Source organism: Nycticebus coucang, chromosome 15 (genome assembly GCF_027406575.1).
Source record: "Nycticebus coucang isolate mNycCou1 chromosome 15, mNycCou1.pri, whole genome shotgun sequence".
Taxonomy (NCBI): Eukaryota; Metazoa; Chordata; class Mammalia; order Primates; family Lorisidae; genus Nycticebus; species Nycticebus coucang.
Window position 1 is genome coordinate 76,245,714 of NC_069794.1, and position 16,960 is coordinate 76,262,673.

Consider the following 16,960-nt stretch of genomic DNA (forward strand, 5'->3'; position numbering starts at 1 on the left):
TTTACTTCAAAATAAGATATGTGCAGTGTGGTAGGAATTTGTTCATAGTTTTTATTTTTAAACTATAGTCCGGCCCTCCTACGGTCTGAGGGACAGTGAATTGGCCCCCTGTTTAAAAAGTTTGAGGATGCCTGTCCTAGAATGTGAGCTCAAAGAAGGCAGGACTTATTATTTACCTTATTTGCTGATGAATTCTGAACACCTATAAACATGCTCAGGTTGTGATAGGCACTCAACAAATATTTTTTGAACAAATAAATATTCAGGAGAGTTATTACACAAAATTAGGTAATTACTAGTAGTTTAGTGACTCCTAGATTTAAATGCTGACTTCAGAGTAGCAGCAGTTAATATATATAAGAAAACTGAACCTTTCGAAGAAGTCTATTTAAGTGTTGGAAACATAAAGTGAGAAGAATGGGAGGGAGATGTTGAATTATAAAATTCAAGAATAAGTGAATTTAAAAAGAAAGGTTTGGGAGTTTTGTACTTATTAAACCTAGAGCCTGATAGTAACTTGAGACATTATACCAAACATTCTTATTGTCTCAATTTTTAGTTTTGTGATGATTTATTTTCAGAGGGAGAGAAAGAAATCCTAAATCAAAGTTCTATTTTTTTTTAGGATGACTTAAAAAGATTAAAACATTTGGGGATGGTGCAGCAAAAAATGTACTTTCAGAAAATACAACTATCTCAGTTGTGAGCAAAATGTTATACTGATATCCTCTGGAAAAGGGGAAAGTTGTACCTTACCAAGGGGCTATAAAGTAAAGGAAGGTTGTTTAACCTACCTCTGCAGCTCTGGTAAGGGTGAAGACAGTGCACAAATGGAAAAATGTCCACCACAGTACTGGGTGAAAAAGAACCATTTGGGAAAAGGGATAAAATGGCTGAATAACTTCTCCCTAGCTCTAGTCAAGGCTGTTCTCAATTAAAGTAAGTTGAGAAACAAATACTTATACAGCTTAAAGTGCTTTCATTAACCTGAAATGACTTTTTAATAGGAGCAAGTGTGAACCAAATCAATCTCCTCTTGCACTAGGGTCTGGATGGCTGTACAACTCAGGGATTGGTGGAAGAAAGGAAGAAAATAAAGCCTGAAATCACACCATCTGCCTAATCACAAGTGAAGCTGTGATAAGCAGCCTTGAACAAAAGTTAAAAGAGTATTCAAACTGGCAGATGCTTGAGAGTGTGAGGTTCCACTGGGGAAGACAAAAACTGGTCTAAAATGCAAGCTGTAAGCAAAGGACATGGCAAGGCAGGCTTGTGAAGGGGTTGCTGCAGTGGCTGCTTCCCTGCTTTGCCATGGATGATGGCTTTATCTGTGCTATGGTGAATAAATAAGGCTGCAATAAATATGGGAGTGAAGATATCTCTTTAACATACTGATTTCATTTCCTTTGGATACATACACACTCAACAGTGGGATTGTTGGATCATATGGTACATAGAATTTTACGTGAAAGATTTTGTCATCAGAGTCCATATAATAACCTATATGGAGTACCAATACAATACAAACACTTAACTGAACTGCTAAAAAGAACTGCTTTCAATGGAGAAAGTAACTGTGTACTCATTATTGGACTCCAAGGATCAGGAAAGACTATGTTAATAAATGTACAATAGCCAAAATGTGGAAACAGCCTAAATGCCCACCAACCCAAGAATGGATTAACAAGCTGTGGTATATGTATACCATGGAATACTATTCAGTCATTAAAACAGATGGAGATGGGCGGCACCTGTGGCTCAATGGCGTAGGGCGCCGGCCCCATATGCCGGAGGTGGAGGGTTCAAACCCAGAAAAAAAATGGAAACTTTACATCCTTTGTATTAACATGGATGGAAGTGGAACCCATTATTCTCAGTAAAGCATCACAAGAATGGAGAAGCATTAATCCTATGTATTCAATTTTGATATGAGGATAATTAATGACCTAGTACAGGTGGGGGGTGTGGGAAGGGGAGAGCATAGAGGGAGAGAAGGAGTGGGGGGTGAGGGAAAGGAAATGCAGAGAGAGGGAAGAGGGATAGGAGAAGGAAGAGCAGAGAGAGGGAAGGAGGAAGAGGGGTGAGGGTCTCAGTGTGTGATACACCTTTTAGGGGCAAGACACAATTATAAGAGGGACTTTACTAACAAATGCAATCAGTGTAACCTGGTTTATTGTACCCTCAATGAATCCCACAAAATGAAAAAAAAATAATTAAATTTAAAAAAATAAATAAATCATGCTTTGAAGTTTTTAGAACTGGTATGGGAGCAAGACAGCAGCCGAATAACAGCTTCTGTACAACTGAGGACAGTGAGACTGGGGAGAGAAGACTCCAGGAATCTCTGGCTGGTGGATTCTGCCCAGAAATTTCCCTCTGGTGACCTAGTACAGGTGGGGGGTGTGGGACTTTTGGACCCCATGAGGAGGACAAAAGCGATGGAAAACAGGCAAGTGGTAGGTGCGTTTGTTTGGTCTGAGACTGCCTACAGCTGTAACCATAGCAACAGTGAGACCATAAGCAGGAAAAGCCTTACCTGTGGGCTATTTTGGTTTCTTTGGACTTGGGAACTCGGTTGAACTGCCTTGGGAGATCTTGGGTGGGTGTGTGGATGACTTTGGGCATTGTCTGGGAGCCCCAGAATGAGCCACTGAACCAGAAAGGAGCTAATATCATTCAGCTGTGGGTTGCCCGCACAGTCACTGTGGGAGAGCTGCAATTGCAGCCCCGGGATCAGCCAGGAGACCTTAGGCGAGTAATCTAGTGACTGAGCTGCCCAAAGGAGGGTGCTGAGATGCTGGGGAAGAGCGGAGATCTAAGTGCTTGGCAGATTAACAGCCTTGGCACTCAGAGGCATAGAGTGAGACTGGTTTTGGCACACTGGATAACCAGGCAGCCATGATAGGAGAGAACCCAGCAATAAATGCTTTCCTTAGAAAGCTTCTGTTTAGCCAAGGTCCACAGTTTGGAGTGTCTTTTAAGTGGGTTGAAGAGACATTTGGGCTCACAGCCTGTGGGGTCTGAGAAATCAGCAGACGCCTCCAGTCTCCATCACGTACAGCTGTATCAACACTGTGATTAACATCTCATACCTCAGAAGATCACCTGTTACCCAGACAATATTTAGCAAGATATATACACTGTTTGGTTTTTTGGTTTTGGTTTTTTTTTTTTTTCTTAATTTCAACATTTTTCCTCGACATTTTTTTCCTTTTTGTTCTTCTTTCTCTTTTTTCCTCACTATTCTAGTTTAAATACAATCTTCCATTTTTGCCATCTTTAACAATTAGAATTTCATTTTTGCCAGTGTTTCTGCCCTTATTATTTGTTTTTCCCCCAATTTTATTCTGTAAGGGTTTTTGTTTGATTTATAGTATTTTTGTCTTTCCTCTCTACCTGGTGGAGGTGGGATACTATGTCTTATCAGGCTGTCAAAGAGCTGTTGACCTCAAGGGAACCACCCAACCCATAACCCCCAGAGGTGGGGGTATTTAAGGTTTGGTCAAAGCACCCTACTATATACCTATATTACTCCTGCCTCCTTCTTTTGGTGCCTTTCCTCTTTTTGTCAATATTTCCTTTTACTCACTCCCTCTTCTTTCTCTTTTTTCCTTCTTTTTAAAATCTTTTTCCATTCTTGCTCTTCAATTTTCTCATCCTTCTGGTCCCATACCAAATGGACTCATTAAAACTTGAGGCCAGAGGCATAGTAACTTAAAGAGCAAGAGGAATTGAAAGGAAAATTAGGTCAAGGAAACAGATACAAGAAAGCACTCATGAAGAAGAATCAGCAGAAAAAATCCTGGCAACATGAAATACTAGTCGAGAGCAACCCCTTTAAGGAACTGTGAGGTAGCTACAACAGAGGATTCCACCTATAAAGAAATGTTAGAAATGACAGAAGGGGAATTTAAAATACATGTGATGAAAACAATGACAGAAATTGCTGCGAAAGTGGAAGACAATCAGAAAACAATGAAAGAAATTGCTGAGAAAGTGGAAAATAACCAAAAGGAAATCCAAAAACAGAATCAAATAAGAGATGAATGATATGAAGAATATAGAAAAGATATAGCAGAGCTGAAGGAACTGAAGCAGTCAATTAGGGAACTTAAGGATGCAATAGTTCTTTAAGTTTTCTTGGGTTAACTCAGATAGTTAAAGAGGCAGAAAAGAAGAGAGAGAAAACAGAATGTTCACTAACAGAATTACAGGACTTTATGAAGTGTTCAAACATACAAGTTAGCAGTGTACCAGAAAGGGAAAAAGAATGCCCCAGAGTAATGGAAGCCATTCTAGAGAATATTATAATTGAAAATTGCCCAAATATCACCAAAGATTCTGACATAATCCTTTCAGAGAGATATCGGTCACCTGATTGCCTCAACTCAAATAGAGCTTCTCCAAGGCACATTGTGATGAATCTATCTAAAGTCAAAACAAAAGAAAAGATTTTACAAGCTGCTAAGAGTAAGCGCCAACTGACCTACAGGAGCAAATCTATCAGGGTGACCATGGATTTCTCTAATGAAACTTTTCAAGCCAGAAGACAATGGTCATCTATCTTGAATCTACTTAAACAGAACAATTTCCAGCCCAGAATTCTATATCCCGCTAAGCTAAGCTTTAAAATCTTTTTTTTTTTTTTTGCAGTTTTTGGCCGGGTGTGGGTTTGAACCTGCCACCTCTGGTATATGGGGTTGGCGTCCTCCTCCTTAGAGCCACAGGCACCACCCAAAATCAAATCTTTTATTGATATGCAAACATTGAGAAAATTTGCCACAAGACTGGCTTTACAGGAAATATTTCAACCTGTTCTACACACTGACCATCACAATGGACCTTCAGCAAAGTAAGCACCTAGAAATTAAAGGACAGAACCTAGCTTCCACAATGATGCAAAAGACAAAACTAAGCAATGGACTTACACAAAATAAGATGAGTAGAATGCTACCACCCTTATCAATTATATCAATAAATGTCAGTGGCTTGAATTCCCCACTGAAGAGGCATAGATTGTTTGACTGGATTAAAAAACACAAGCCATCTATATGCTATCTGCAGGAAACACCCCTCACATCAAAAGACAAATTAAAACTCAGATTAAGGGTTGGAAGACAATTTTTTAGGCAAATGGAATTCAGAAGAAAAGAGAGGCTGCAATTTTATTTTCAGATACATGTGGATTTAAAGCAACTAAAGTCAAAAAAGACAGTGATGGTCACTTCATATTGAAAAATACAACAAGAGGACATTACAGATTTACAATCTTATTTTAAGACACAAAGTAACTAAAGGCAAAAAAGACAAAGATGATCACTTTATACTGGTAAAGGGAAAAATACAACAAGATGTTTCAATTCTAAATATTTACGCACCCAATTTAAATGCTCCCAGATTCTTGAAACAGACCTTGCTTAGTCTGAGCAATATGATATCCTATAACACCATGATAACAGGGGCCTTTAACACCCCTCTCTCAGAGCTGGACAGATCTTCTAAACAGAAATTAAATAAAGATATTAGAGATGTAAATAAGACCCTAGAACAATTGTGCTTGATAGACGCATATAGAATAATCCATCCCAAAGATAAAGAATGTACATTCTTCTCATTGTTCCATGGAACATTCTCCAAAATTGACCAAAACAAACCTCAACAGAATCAAAAGAATTGAATTGCATCTTCTCAGACCACAAGGCACTAAAGGCAACAAAAACGTTCAACCTCACACAAAGGCATGGAAGTTAAACAACCTTATGCTGAATGACAGTTGGGTGCAGGAAGAAATAAAAAAGGAAATCATTAAATTCCTTGAGGATTACAACAATAAAGACACAAGCTACCAAAATCTGTGGGATACAGCCAAAGAAGTCCTAAGAGGAAAATTTATCACTATAGAATTCTACATTCAAAAAACAGAAAGAGAACACATCAACAAACTCAGAAGCCATCTTATGGAATTGAAAAAAGAAGAACAATCTAAGCCTAAACCCAGCAGAATAAAAAAAAATCCAAAATTATATCAGAGATCAATGAAATTGAAAACAAGAGAATCATTCAGAAAATTAATGAAACAAGGAGTTGGATTTTTGAAAAAATAAAATAGATAAACCATTGGCCAGACTAACTAGAAATAAAAAAGTAAAATCTCTAGTAACATCAATCAGAAATGATAAAGGGGAAATACCAATGGATGCCACAGACATACAGGAGATTATCTCTGAATACTATCAGAAACTCTATGCCCAGAAATTTGACAAAGTGAAGGAAATTGATCAATATTTGGAATTACACCCTCTCCCTAGACTTAGCCCAGATGAAATAGATCTCCTGAACAGACCAATTTCAAGCACAGAGATCAAAGAAACAATAAAAAATCTTCCAACAAAAATAATGCCCTAGTCTGTATGGCTTCACACCAGAATTCTAGCAAACCTTCAAAGAAGAACTTATTCCTATACTTCAGAAATTATTCCAACAAATTGAGGAGGAAGGAATCTTCCCTAACACAGTCTATAAAGCAAACATCACCCTGATACCCAAACCAGGAAAAGACCCAACTAAAAAAGGAGAAATTTAGACCAATTTCACTAATGAATATAGATGCAAACATATTCAACAAAATCCTAGCCAATAGATTATAGCTTATCAAAAAAGTAATACATCATGATCAAGTAGGTTTCATCTCAGGGATGTAAGGCTGGTTTAATATATGTAAATCCATAAACATTATTGACCATATCAACAGTAGCAAAAACAAAGCTTATATGATCCTCTCAATAGATGCAGAAAAAGCATTTGATAAAATCCAGCATCCTTTTCTAATTAGAACACTGAAGTGTTTAGGCATAGGTGGCACATTTCATAAACTGATTGAAGCTATCTATGACAAACCCACAGCTGATATTTTACAGAATGGAGTCAAACTGAAAGCTTTTCCTCTTGGAACTGGAACCAGACAAATTGTCCTCTGGAACATTACTATTCAACATAGTGCTGGAAGTTCTACCAATACAACTAGGCAAGACAAGAAAATAAAGGACATCCAAATTGGAGCAGAGGAGGTAAAACTCTCCCTCTTTTCTGATGATCTGACCTTATACTTAGAGAACCCCAAAGACTCAACCACAGGACTCTTGGAAGTCATCAAAAAGTATAGTAATGTCTCATGATATAAAATCAATGTCCACAAGTCAGTTGCCTTTGTATATGTCAACAACAGCCAAGGTGAGAGGTTAATTAAGGACACAACTCCCTTCACCATAGTCCAAAAGAAAATGAAATGCTTAGGAACATGCCTAACAAAAGAGGTAAAGGACCTCTATAAAGAAAATCATGAAACTCTAAGAAAGGAAATAGCAGAGGACTTTAACCATGCTCATGGCTGGGAGGAATCAACATTGTTAAAATGTCTATACTTCCCAGAACAATCTACCAATTCAATGCCATCCATATTAAAATACCAACATCCTATTTTTCAGACTTGGAAAAAATGATTCTGTGTTTTGTATGGAACCAGAGAAAAACCCATATAGTGAAGGCAGTTCTTAGTCATAGAAACAAAGCTAGGGTATCACCATACCAGATTTTAGGCTGTACTACAAGGCCATAGTGGTCAAGACAGCATGGTACTGGCACAAAAACAGAGACAAACATTTGGAATAGAATAGAAAACCAGGAAATGAAACCAACAACTTACCACCACCTAATCTTTGATAAACCAAACACAAACGTCCACTTGGGGAAAGACTTCCTATTCAATAAATGGTGCTAGGAGAACTGGATATCCACATGTAAAAGACTGAAACTGGATCTGCACCTTTCTCCATTCACAAAAATTGATTCATGATGGATAAAGGACTTAAATTTAAGGCATGAAATGATAAAAATCCTCAAAGAAAAAATAGGAAAAACATTGGAAGATATTGGCCTGGGGAAAGACTTTATGAAGAAGACTGCCATGGCAATAGCAACAACAGTAATAATAAACAAATGGGATTTAATTAAACTGAAAAGCTTCTGTACAACTAAGGAGACAACCAAAGCAAATAGACAACCTATACAATGGAAAAGGATATTTGCATATATTGAATCAGACAAAAGCTTAATAACTAGAATCTATACAGAACTTAAATTAATCCACATGAAAAAACCAACAATCCCATACATCAATGGGGAAGAGAGATGAACAGAACCTTCTCTAAAGAAGATAGATGAATGGCTAGCAAATACATGAAAAAAATGCTAATCATCCCTAATTATTATAGAAATGCAAATTAAAACCACCCTGAGATATCATGTAATTCCAGGGAGAATGGCCCATATCACAAAATCTCAAACTACAGATGATTGGTGCAGATGTGGAGAGAAAGGAACACTTTTACATTGCTGGTGGGACTGCAAACTAATACAACCTTTTTGGAAGGAAGTATGGAGAAATCTCAAAGAACTCAAGTTAGACCTCCCATTTGATCCTGCAATCCCATTACTGGGCATCTATCCAAAAAGAAAAAAAAAAAAAAAAAAACACCTTTTATTATAAAGACACTTGTACTAGACTGTTTATTGCAGCTCAATTTACAATTGCTAAAATATGGAAATAGCCTAAATGCCCACCAACCCAGGAATGGATTAACAAGCTGTGATATATGTATATCATGGAATACTATTCAGCCATTAAAAAATGGAGATTTTGCAGCATTTGTATTAACCTGGATGGAGATGGAAAACATTATTCTTAGTGAAGCATCATAGGAATGCAGCATGAATCCTATGTATTCAACTTTGATATGAGAACAATCAATGACAATTAATGACACGGTGGGGCATGGGGGAAGAGGAGAGCAGATAGTGGGAGAAAGAGGGAGTGAGTGAGGGAAAGGAAAAGAAATGAAAAGACAAGAAAATAGTAACTAATTCTCACATAAATTGGATTTAATTTTGACCATAGTACATTACTTGAACATTAATCTTTAATTCAACTTGTTATTATGTTATTTAGGATATTGCATCCTCATTTATAAGTGAAATAAGCTTGTAATTTTCCTTTATAATAATATATTTTTTACAATCTTAATATCAGATGTATCCAGATGAAGTAGAATGATTTTGTATTTCTTCTTTTTCTATTGTCTATAATATTTGGCATGATCTGTTTTTTGAAATTATCTTTTATTTTTATTTATTAATTGTCTATTATTTGAGACTTTGGAAAAACAAGAAGGAGGTAACTGATGACTCCATACTGGACCTCAGAGTCCAGCATTCTATGATAGAAATACTCTTATCTGACAATGTGAATGTTCCTTTTTTTTGTATTATCATTATCATTGCTCAATATTTAATTGCAGCAATTATCTAATTTCTTTTCTGAATGTATTTATCCTTGTTCATTCTTTATGAGGTTTTGTTTCTAGTTCTTATCTTAAACATTGTTATTGTTATTAAATTTTAAGCCTTTTTAATTTTTTAAAGGCAAAAAGTGGAAACCAAATAAACACATGTATATGTATAGAGAAAATAAAAAAAAATCATGCTTTGAAAGAACTCATGGATGTAAGACATGAGTGAAAACATACTACGTGTTCACCTACATGGCCTGGTGCAGATCAATGATAAAATTACCCTAAAGGAAATCAGAAGGCAAAATGTAGCTGGAGATAAAGTTTTTTGGAAGCTTTGTTTAAACCCGTTCATTTCTTCCAGAAGCCTTAAGAAAAAGGTGATCAGATGAACAATTGCCCAGTGATCTTCATATTAGATGAATTTGATCTGTTTGGTCATCATAAAAACCCACCACTTGTTGATATTTCTCAGTCTGTACAAACCCCAGTAGCAGTTGTTGGACATGTAGACTGGATATTTTGGAACTCTTATAAAAAATAGTGAAGTCACAATTTTCTCTCTGGCAGATCCACTTAATGAATTCATTTGGTTTTCCACAGTATGTTAAAATATTTAACAATTATCTCTACCTGCAGAATTTCCAGACAAGCTTTGTGCTGAAAAATGGAATGAGAATGTGCAATGTCTTTCAGAAGATAGAAGCATGTGAGAAGTACTACAGAAGCATTTCAATGTCAGCAAAAACCTGCAGTCACAACATAAGCTGTTGATGTTTGCTTTCAATCGAGTAACAGCCTCACACCCATTTATCAGTGCTACAGATCTGATGGCGGTAAACCAGCTCTGTAGCATGGTCTCTACAGCAAATATTGTACATGGTCTCTCAGTCTTGGAAATCTGTCTTATCATAGCAATGAAACATTTAAACAACATCTAGGAAGAGAAGTCATTTAATTTTCAAATGGTCTATAATGAGTTTCAGAAGTTTGTTCAAAGCAAAGCCAATTCTGTTTACAATTTTGAGAAACCTGTTGTCATGAAGGCTTTTGAACATTTACAACAATTAAGAGTCAATAAAGCCCATGGAAAGAACTTCAGGAAATTCACAGAGAGAATACCAGCTGATGAAACTACTTTTGGATAATACCCAAAGTATGAATGCTCTGCAGAAATACCCCACCTGACCTACAGATGTTAGGTAGCAGCAGGCAACATCCTCACAAAACTGGTTATGAGTATAACTGGTGACTTCAATTTTGACATTTCAAGCATACTTCTAGAGAACTAAAAACTATTATCTTTTAAGAAGATATATCATTATATTTTCTTATAAACATTTTTGTATTTAAAAAATATAAAATAAAAATAAAATTCAAGCTCCACTCTGGCAGGCTCACAAAAGCCTGCCTTCCTCTTTCAGGTTTCTCTTACAGTTTAACTTTGAAGAGAACAAATTCATGATCCTAAATTTCACTGAAACTTGGTTTAAAAAATGAAGACTAGGGTCTGTAGACATGCTTGAGAAAATTGCAAATAATGTTCCCCTGAAACTCCAGAACAGCTGATTCCTGCCAACTCTGTGTGTCCATGATTGCTGAAACCATAGGAAGCATGTGTCCTATGGCTTTTAGTGGTTAAGGAAAGAAAACTAATTAGTTCACTATGGCCATTTCCTTGTTTATAGACAGGTGCCCTGATCATTGTCCACTGACACTTTCTTCAACTCAGATCTCCAAAGAGTCCCAGCTGCCTATCAGTAAAACAAGGATACTTAATCTGTTCATAGGCAGGAGAATCTCAGAACTGATCTGATTCAAATATAAGGGCAATATGCTTTTCCTCCATGTTGACGGACTCCTCAGATGTTGGCAAGTTGTTACCACTCTAGTTTTAGGCATCCATTTACCTGAGGTTAGGTTCCTAAATCATACAGTTTCTCAAAGGCAGCCCACAGTAAAAATACCCTTAAGTAGGAATAACCTACGGTTATTCACAGAGAGCTATGGTTATTCTCAGAGAGCTTTTCTCGGATTAGATGTGGCTCCTGAATTCAGCTAGAATGATGAATGAGCTTGTTAATTGCTCATATGTGGATGAAAATATTATATTTATTAAAAGCCAATATTAAATTATTGATTAAAATAGTCTTCAGAAGTTAAAATATTATAGTGTAGAAATAGGAGAGTCCTCTTGTTAAAAAGCAAAGGAAATTGCATGGTGCTGTGTCTATGACTAGTGAATTTTGGTTCCTGATAACAATCCAGATCAGTCTTCAGGACCATGAAGTTGTGATATTAATGGGAATGGCTTCTACCAAGACTATGGTTATTGTGCCTGGAGAAGATGAAAAATGACAGATGCATAGGGAATGTCATTTAGGATATAATGCTTTATGAGTGAATAAAAGATAACTTATTCAGATGAGCTAACTTGCTTGATTGTAGCTTCAATGTCATTAAGGCCAAATAATCTCAGTGCTCCCAGTCATTCAGCCCCTGGTCTCCTATATAAACATGCAGGGGCTATAAATCACACACTACATAATCTTAGATACCTACCAAAAAATGGTACAGCCACTTTCAGAGAGAGTTGGAGGTCAGGAGTTTTCTTACAAAACTAAACATACTCTTACAATACAATCTGACAATTCCACTCTTTGGTATTTACCCAAAGGAGTTGAAAACTTATTTCTACACAAAAACCTGTACATAGTAACAGCTGCTTTCTTTATAATTGCCAAAACTTGGGAAAAAACAAGATATATTTCAGCAGGTGAATGAATAAACAAACTGGTAATCCAAGCAATGGAGTATTATTCAGTGCTAAAAAGAAATGCACTATCAAGTCACAAAAAGACCAGGAAGAACCTTCAATGCATACTAAGTGAATCACTTAAGTAAAATGCATCCCTTAAGTGAAAGAAGTCAGTCTGCAATGGCTACACACTGCATGATTCCAACTATAAACACTTGGGAAAAGTTAAAATTATGGAAATAGGAAAAAGATAAGTTGTGTTCAGGGGTTGCATGGGGGAGGAGATAGGTAAAACACAAAGGATTTGGGGAACAGTGAAAATGCAATGCTATAATGTTGTATTCATTTCATTTGTCTAAACACATGGAAGGTACTGTGAAACAAAAATTATAGGAGACCGTTGTTTTGAACTAAATTCCTGCATATGGTTCCCACAGATCAGACTAAAAATCAAAATGAAGTCCCCCATGCTCACCAAACCAAAACTGAGTTGTTATTTAGACTTCTAAGAAATCAAGAGAAAAAGAATAGTCTAATTTCCCAAACAGGGCCGTTTTGATCCTCAATCAGGACAATAATGTAGTTTCCTCTATTTCAATCCTTGCAACAAAGAACAACTTGAAATAACCTCATGTTAACCAATCAGTCATCTTCCTATTGTTCCGTCTCTCTGTCCCTGCTCTCTGCCTTCTAAGAAATGTAATTTTGAAATGACAATCAGACTTTTGTTCTTTTGTTTTCTTCAGCCCTTTCTGTTTATAAAACCAACTCACTGTGCTCCAATCATTATGATAGTTATTCTATTTTATGTAATAAAATGTTGCCTAGAATACCGATAAAACCAATCGAGATCTTTAAACTAAATTTGTCATTATTTTATCTTTTGATGGTACAACACCAAGAGTGAGCTCTAATGTAATCGATGGAGTTTGGGTGATTATCACAAGTCAATGTAAGTTCACTGATTGTATGTTCACTGATTGTATGAACGTTGATCGTACAAAATGAGTCATTCTTGTCAGACCCAACTAAAACAGAGTCAAGAAGCCTGATGGAAAAAAATGCTCAGTGCACATAATATTGCTCCAAGAATGTAATTCTCTGTGAGCCTGGATGTTTAATCTGCATTCTGTAATCTGAAATTAATTTTATTTGATGGCAACTAAAACAACCTGAAGATAGTTTTACCTATTGCTATCACTTACCAATCAAAACTTTGTGGATCTCCAAAACCTTACTATTGGAATGAACTTTCTCAAAGAACAACAGGTAACGTTTGTGGTTTTTAAAAAATAAAACCTCTAACCTTACTTGTATTCTTCTTGGGAGTATCCCCAAAGCAATTCTTGCTTCCCAAATAAAACGTTTTGACTTCTGATATTCATCTCTACACTCTATTTTACTTTACCATCTTGGTGTCAAAAGTGAGATTCCAAAGCTGATCCAACTCAAAAAAAACAAAAAAAAATCAATCGCTGACACCTGAAAATAAAGTGTGAGGAAACTGCAGTGGGGCCCTTTGAGCCCAACATTTCTGCACGTTGCCTCTATCCTCCTTGGTGAGTCTCTCTTGTTTTGAATTCTGATTCTGGTTGAATTCTGTTTTGCCTGGGATTTGGTTGGGAATGAATGCTACCCTCTCCTATTTGAGAGGGGTCATTCCCCTCTGGTAGGAAATCTCCTGTTTTGGAGAATTCTGCTCCTCCTGGCAGATCTCAGCTGTGAAGTCTGGATGAAGAGACTTTTGTTTTTCCCCTTCCAGGTAAGAGCTCAGTGAATGGATCTTTTCCATTCAGTTGGAGAAGAAAGATTATTGTCTTTCTTGGTAAGTATATATGTTATTTTTTGTTGGTGCTTGAATTCAATTGGCCTTTGCATATTCAGTGCTTGAGTTTAACTGTTTCGTGTATTTGGCATTAAGGCAGAGCCCTACACCTCATCAGGCACTCCAGGTGGTTATGTGCTTAAGCACATACTTTCTTACCCCAGTGGACTGAATATATTAAAGATGACCCAGAATTACAGTGGCCTTTCTGGGGTTCTTTTGATCTCTCTAAACTTGATCATCTCGGAAACAAAAAAAAATTAGGAAGCTAAAGCTCTACAACTAAACAACCTGAATGAAATGTATGTCTTAATTGGTATATTGATGCATTTAAATACAATCAAGCATCAAAATTTCCCTCAATCCAACATGTTGTCTCTGAATTTCCATTTATTTATATCTTCTGCAATTTCCTTCCTCAGGAACTCATAGTTCTCCCTATGGAGGAATTTTTCCTTCCTAAGTTAAATGTATTCCTAGGTATTTATTTTCTTTGTCGCTACTATAAGAAGTTTTGAGTCTTGATTTGATTCTCAATTTGACTGCTGCTAGTGAATAGGAATGCTACTGATTTGTGTATATTGATTTTGTAACCTGAGACTCTGCTGAATTTATTTTATCAATTCCAGGAGTCTCTGGACAGAATCTCTGGGGGTTTCTAGATATAAGATCATATCATCAGCAAAGAATGATAACGATAGTTTGACCCCTCTGTTCTCATTTGGATACCCTTGATTTCCTTCTCCTTTATTATTGCTCTGGCTAGGACTTCCCAACTATGTTGAATAGAAGTGTGACAGTGGGCACACTTGTCTAATTGCAGTTCTAAGCAGGAATGCTTTAATTTTTCCCAACTCAGTATGATGTTGGCTGTGAGCTTGCTGTATACAACTTTTATAATTTTGAGGTATGTTTTATCTATGCCTGTTTTGTTAAGAGTTCTTAATAAAAAATGGTGCTGGATTTTGGGATAGCTCTCAAACCAGAAGAAAACTCTTAAGCCACTGGATATGCTTGTTAGCTGTAATATCATGGGACAGTGTTCATCTCTGGTGTTTTGAGATTAGGAAGTCAATATTATTTCCTGTTATAATCTTGTTCATAAACAGAAAGGAATAAAGATAGTTGATAATTGAAGTATCCTAGGTGAGGATATTTAAAAGCAATTCTTTTAATTTAATACATGCAGCAGTTTGGTATCCAGTTACAGCAGTATCCAGCAAGACCAAGAAACCTTCAAAGTTATTGTTTAGTTTTGGGTGTAGGGAACTATAGGACACCTTGGATTAGCTGAGGGTCCAAATGTAGGCTTACTTCAGAAATCAGATGACCAAGATGTTTTAACTTGGGTTTTAATTAATTGCAACTTTGTTTTAGAAACTTCATGACCTCTGCTGGTAGGCTGCCTATTAGAGACAACAATAGGTAGGTACAAACTTTGTGAAGAAAGCACATCTTCTAAATCATCCTTCAGAATTTGGGATCCTTTTTCTCTTGGATCAGAGTTAGTCACTTAGAAACAATGGCAAAATATTTAACTTTAGCAATTGGATCTATAGTTGACCAAGCTAAAGCCATTGCAGTTCAAGAAACTTCCCTAGATTCTCTTGGTATAGTAGTATTGGTTTGTTGGACCTCGCTGAACAAAGCAGCATTTTTGCAATTGCCAATACTACTTGCTACACCCAGACAAACTCTTCTGAGGAAGTAGAAACACAATCAGATTTAAAAAACAAGCTACCTGCTTTCTACAAGTCTTATCAGATATGTTTGGACTTTTTGTTTTGTTTAGTTAGTCACTTTCAAAATTAGGTTCATAGTTTAGAAATATTATTCAAGCTGGATTGTTTGAATATTATTGCTAATTGTTTTTTGTGTTATGATTTTTAAACTTGGTTAGTATTTCCTGTCTAATCTTTGTAAGGCCAACTCTTCTACAGATGTTAACTCAACACCTTGAGATGACTGCTAAGGCCTATGGTATTGATAAAATGGAATCAATGTTGGATTCTAAACAGACCTGCTCTGAGAAAATTTGTCTTTCTGGTTTCTTTGTTACTCAAATGTGGCCCTGGTCCTTGACATAGATCCCCATGCCTTCCCCCTGACATAGGACAAAGACAACTGCATTGTTCCATACCAGCACTGGGGACAATTAAGCCTAACTACAGAATGATTGATTAGTCATCAATCATTTCCCTAGATCAAAAAGGTGAAAGTTGATCATACAAATTGTATCATTCTTCTTATACCCAACTAAATCAAAATTGAGAGGCCAGAGGGAAAAAACATTCATGGAAGTAACATATTTGCTCTAACGATATAATTCTCTGTGAGGCTGGCTACTAAAACCACCTGCTATAACCATAAACTAGTTTTATCTAAAATGGCTGCTAGAACAACCTGCTATGACTCTAACAATAGTTTTACCCTTTGCTGTCACTTACCAATCAAAACTTGCCAGCTCCCCCCAAAACTTAATCATGCTAATAAACTTTCTCAAGAAAAATATGTAACATTTCTCTCTTTTTATATAAAACCTCTAACCTTCTTATTGTTCTTCAGATAACCAAAAATAACCTAGTCTGTGTGTATGTCCCACTTCAATTCTTGCTTCCCAAATGGATTCATATCCATACTTTACTTGGCTTCAATAATTGTAACAAAAGTACCATTCTGGTGGGGGATGTTGATAGGGAGGGTATGCTTAACTGGGAGAGGGGTTATACAAGAAATCACTGTACCTTCTGCTCAGTTTTACTGTGAACCTAAAACTGCTTTAAATAAAAAGTCTATCTTTTTTTAAATCCTGCCAAGAGGCAGTATCTCCTTTTTTAAAAAAGGGGAGATGGAGAAGAGGATTTAGCGATTTTATTAGCAAGGCTATAGATTCTTGGTGGCATCAATTTGACCAACTCTATAGTTGGTCAGAGGAAACCTCTACTGCTCCAAAGTGTGTCAGTATAAAACTTAAGAGAACCCCAAATGTTACAGTAGTTCCCATAGAAATCAGTTTGTAGAGGTAGTGTAGTC

At 36.5% G+C, this 16,960-nt stretch overlaps 1 protein-coding gene and 1 pseudogene across 1 annotated transcript in view; one reads left to right on the plus strand and one right to left on the minus strand.

Moving 5' to 3' along the window:
- The window catches only part of LOC128566496 (phospholipid-transporting ATPase IB-like), a 372,171-nt gene that overhangs the window by 132,470 nt on the left and 222,741 nt on the right, over nucleotides 1-16,960 (minus strand). The window lies entirely within an intron of this gene.
- On the plus strand, nucleotides 1,447-10,583 carry LOC128566968 (origin recognition complex subunit 4-like; annotated as a pseudogene).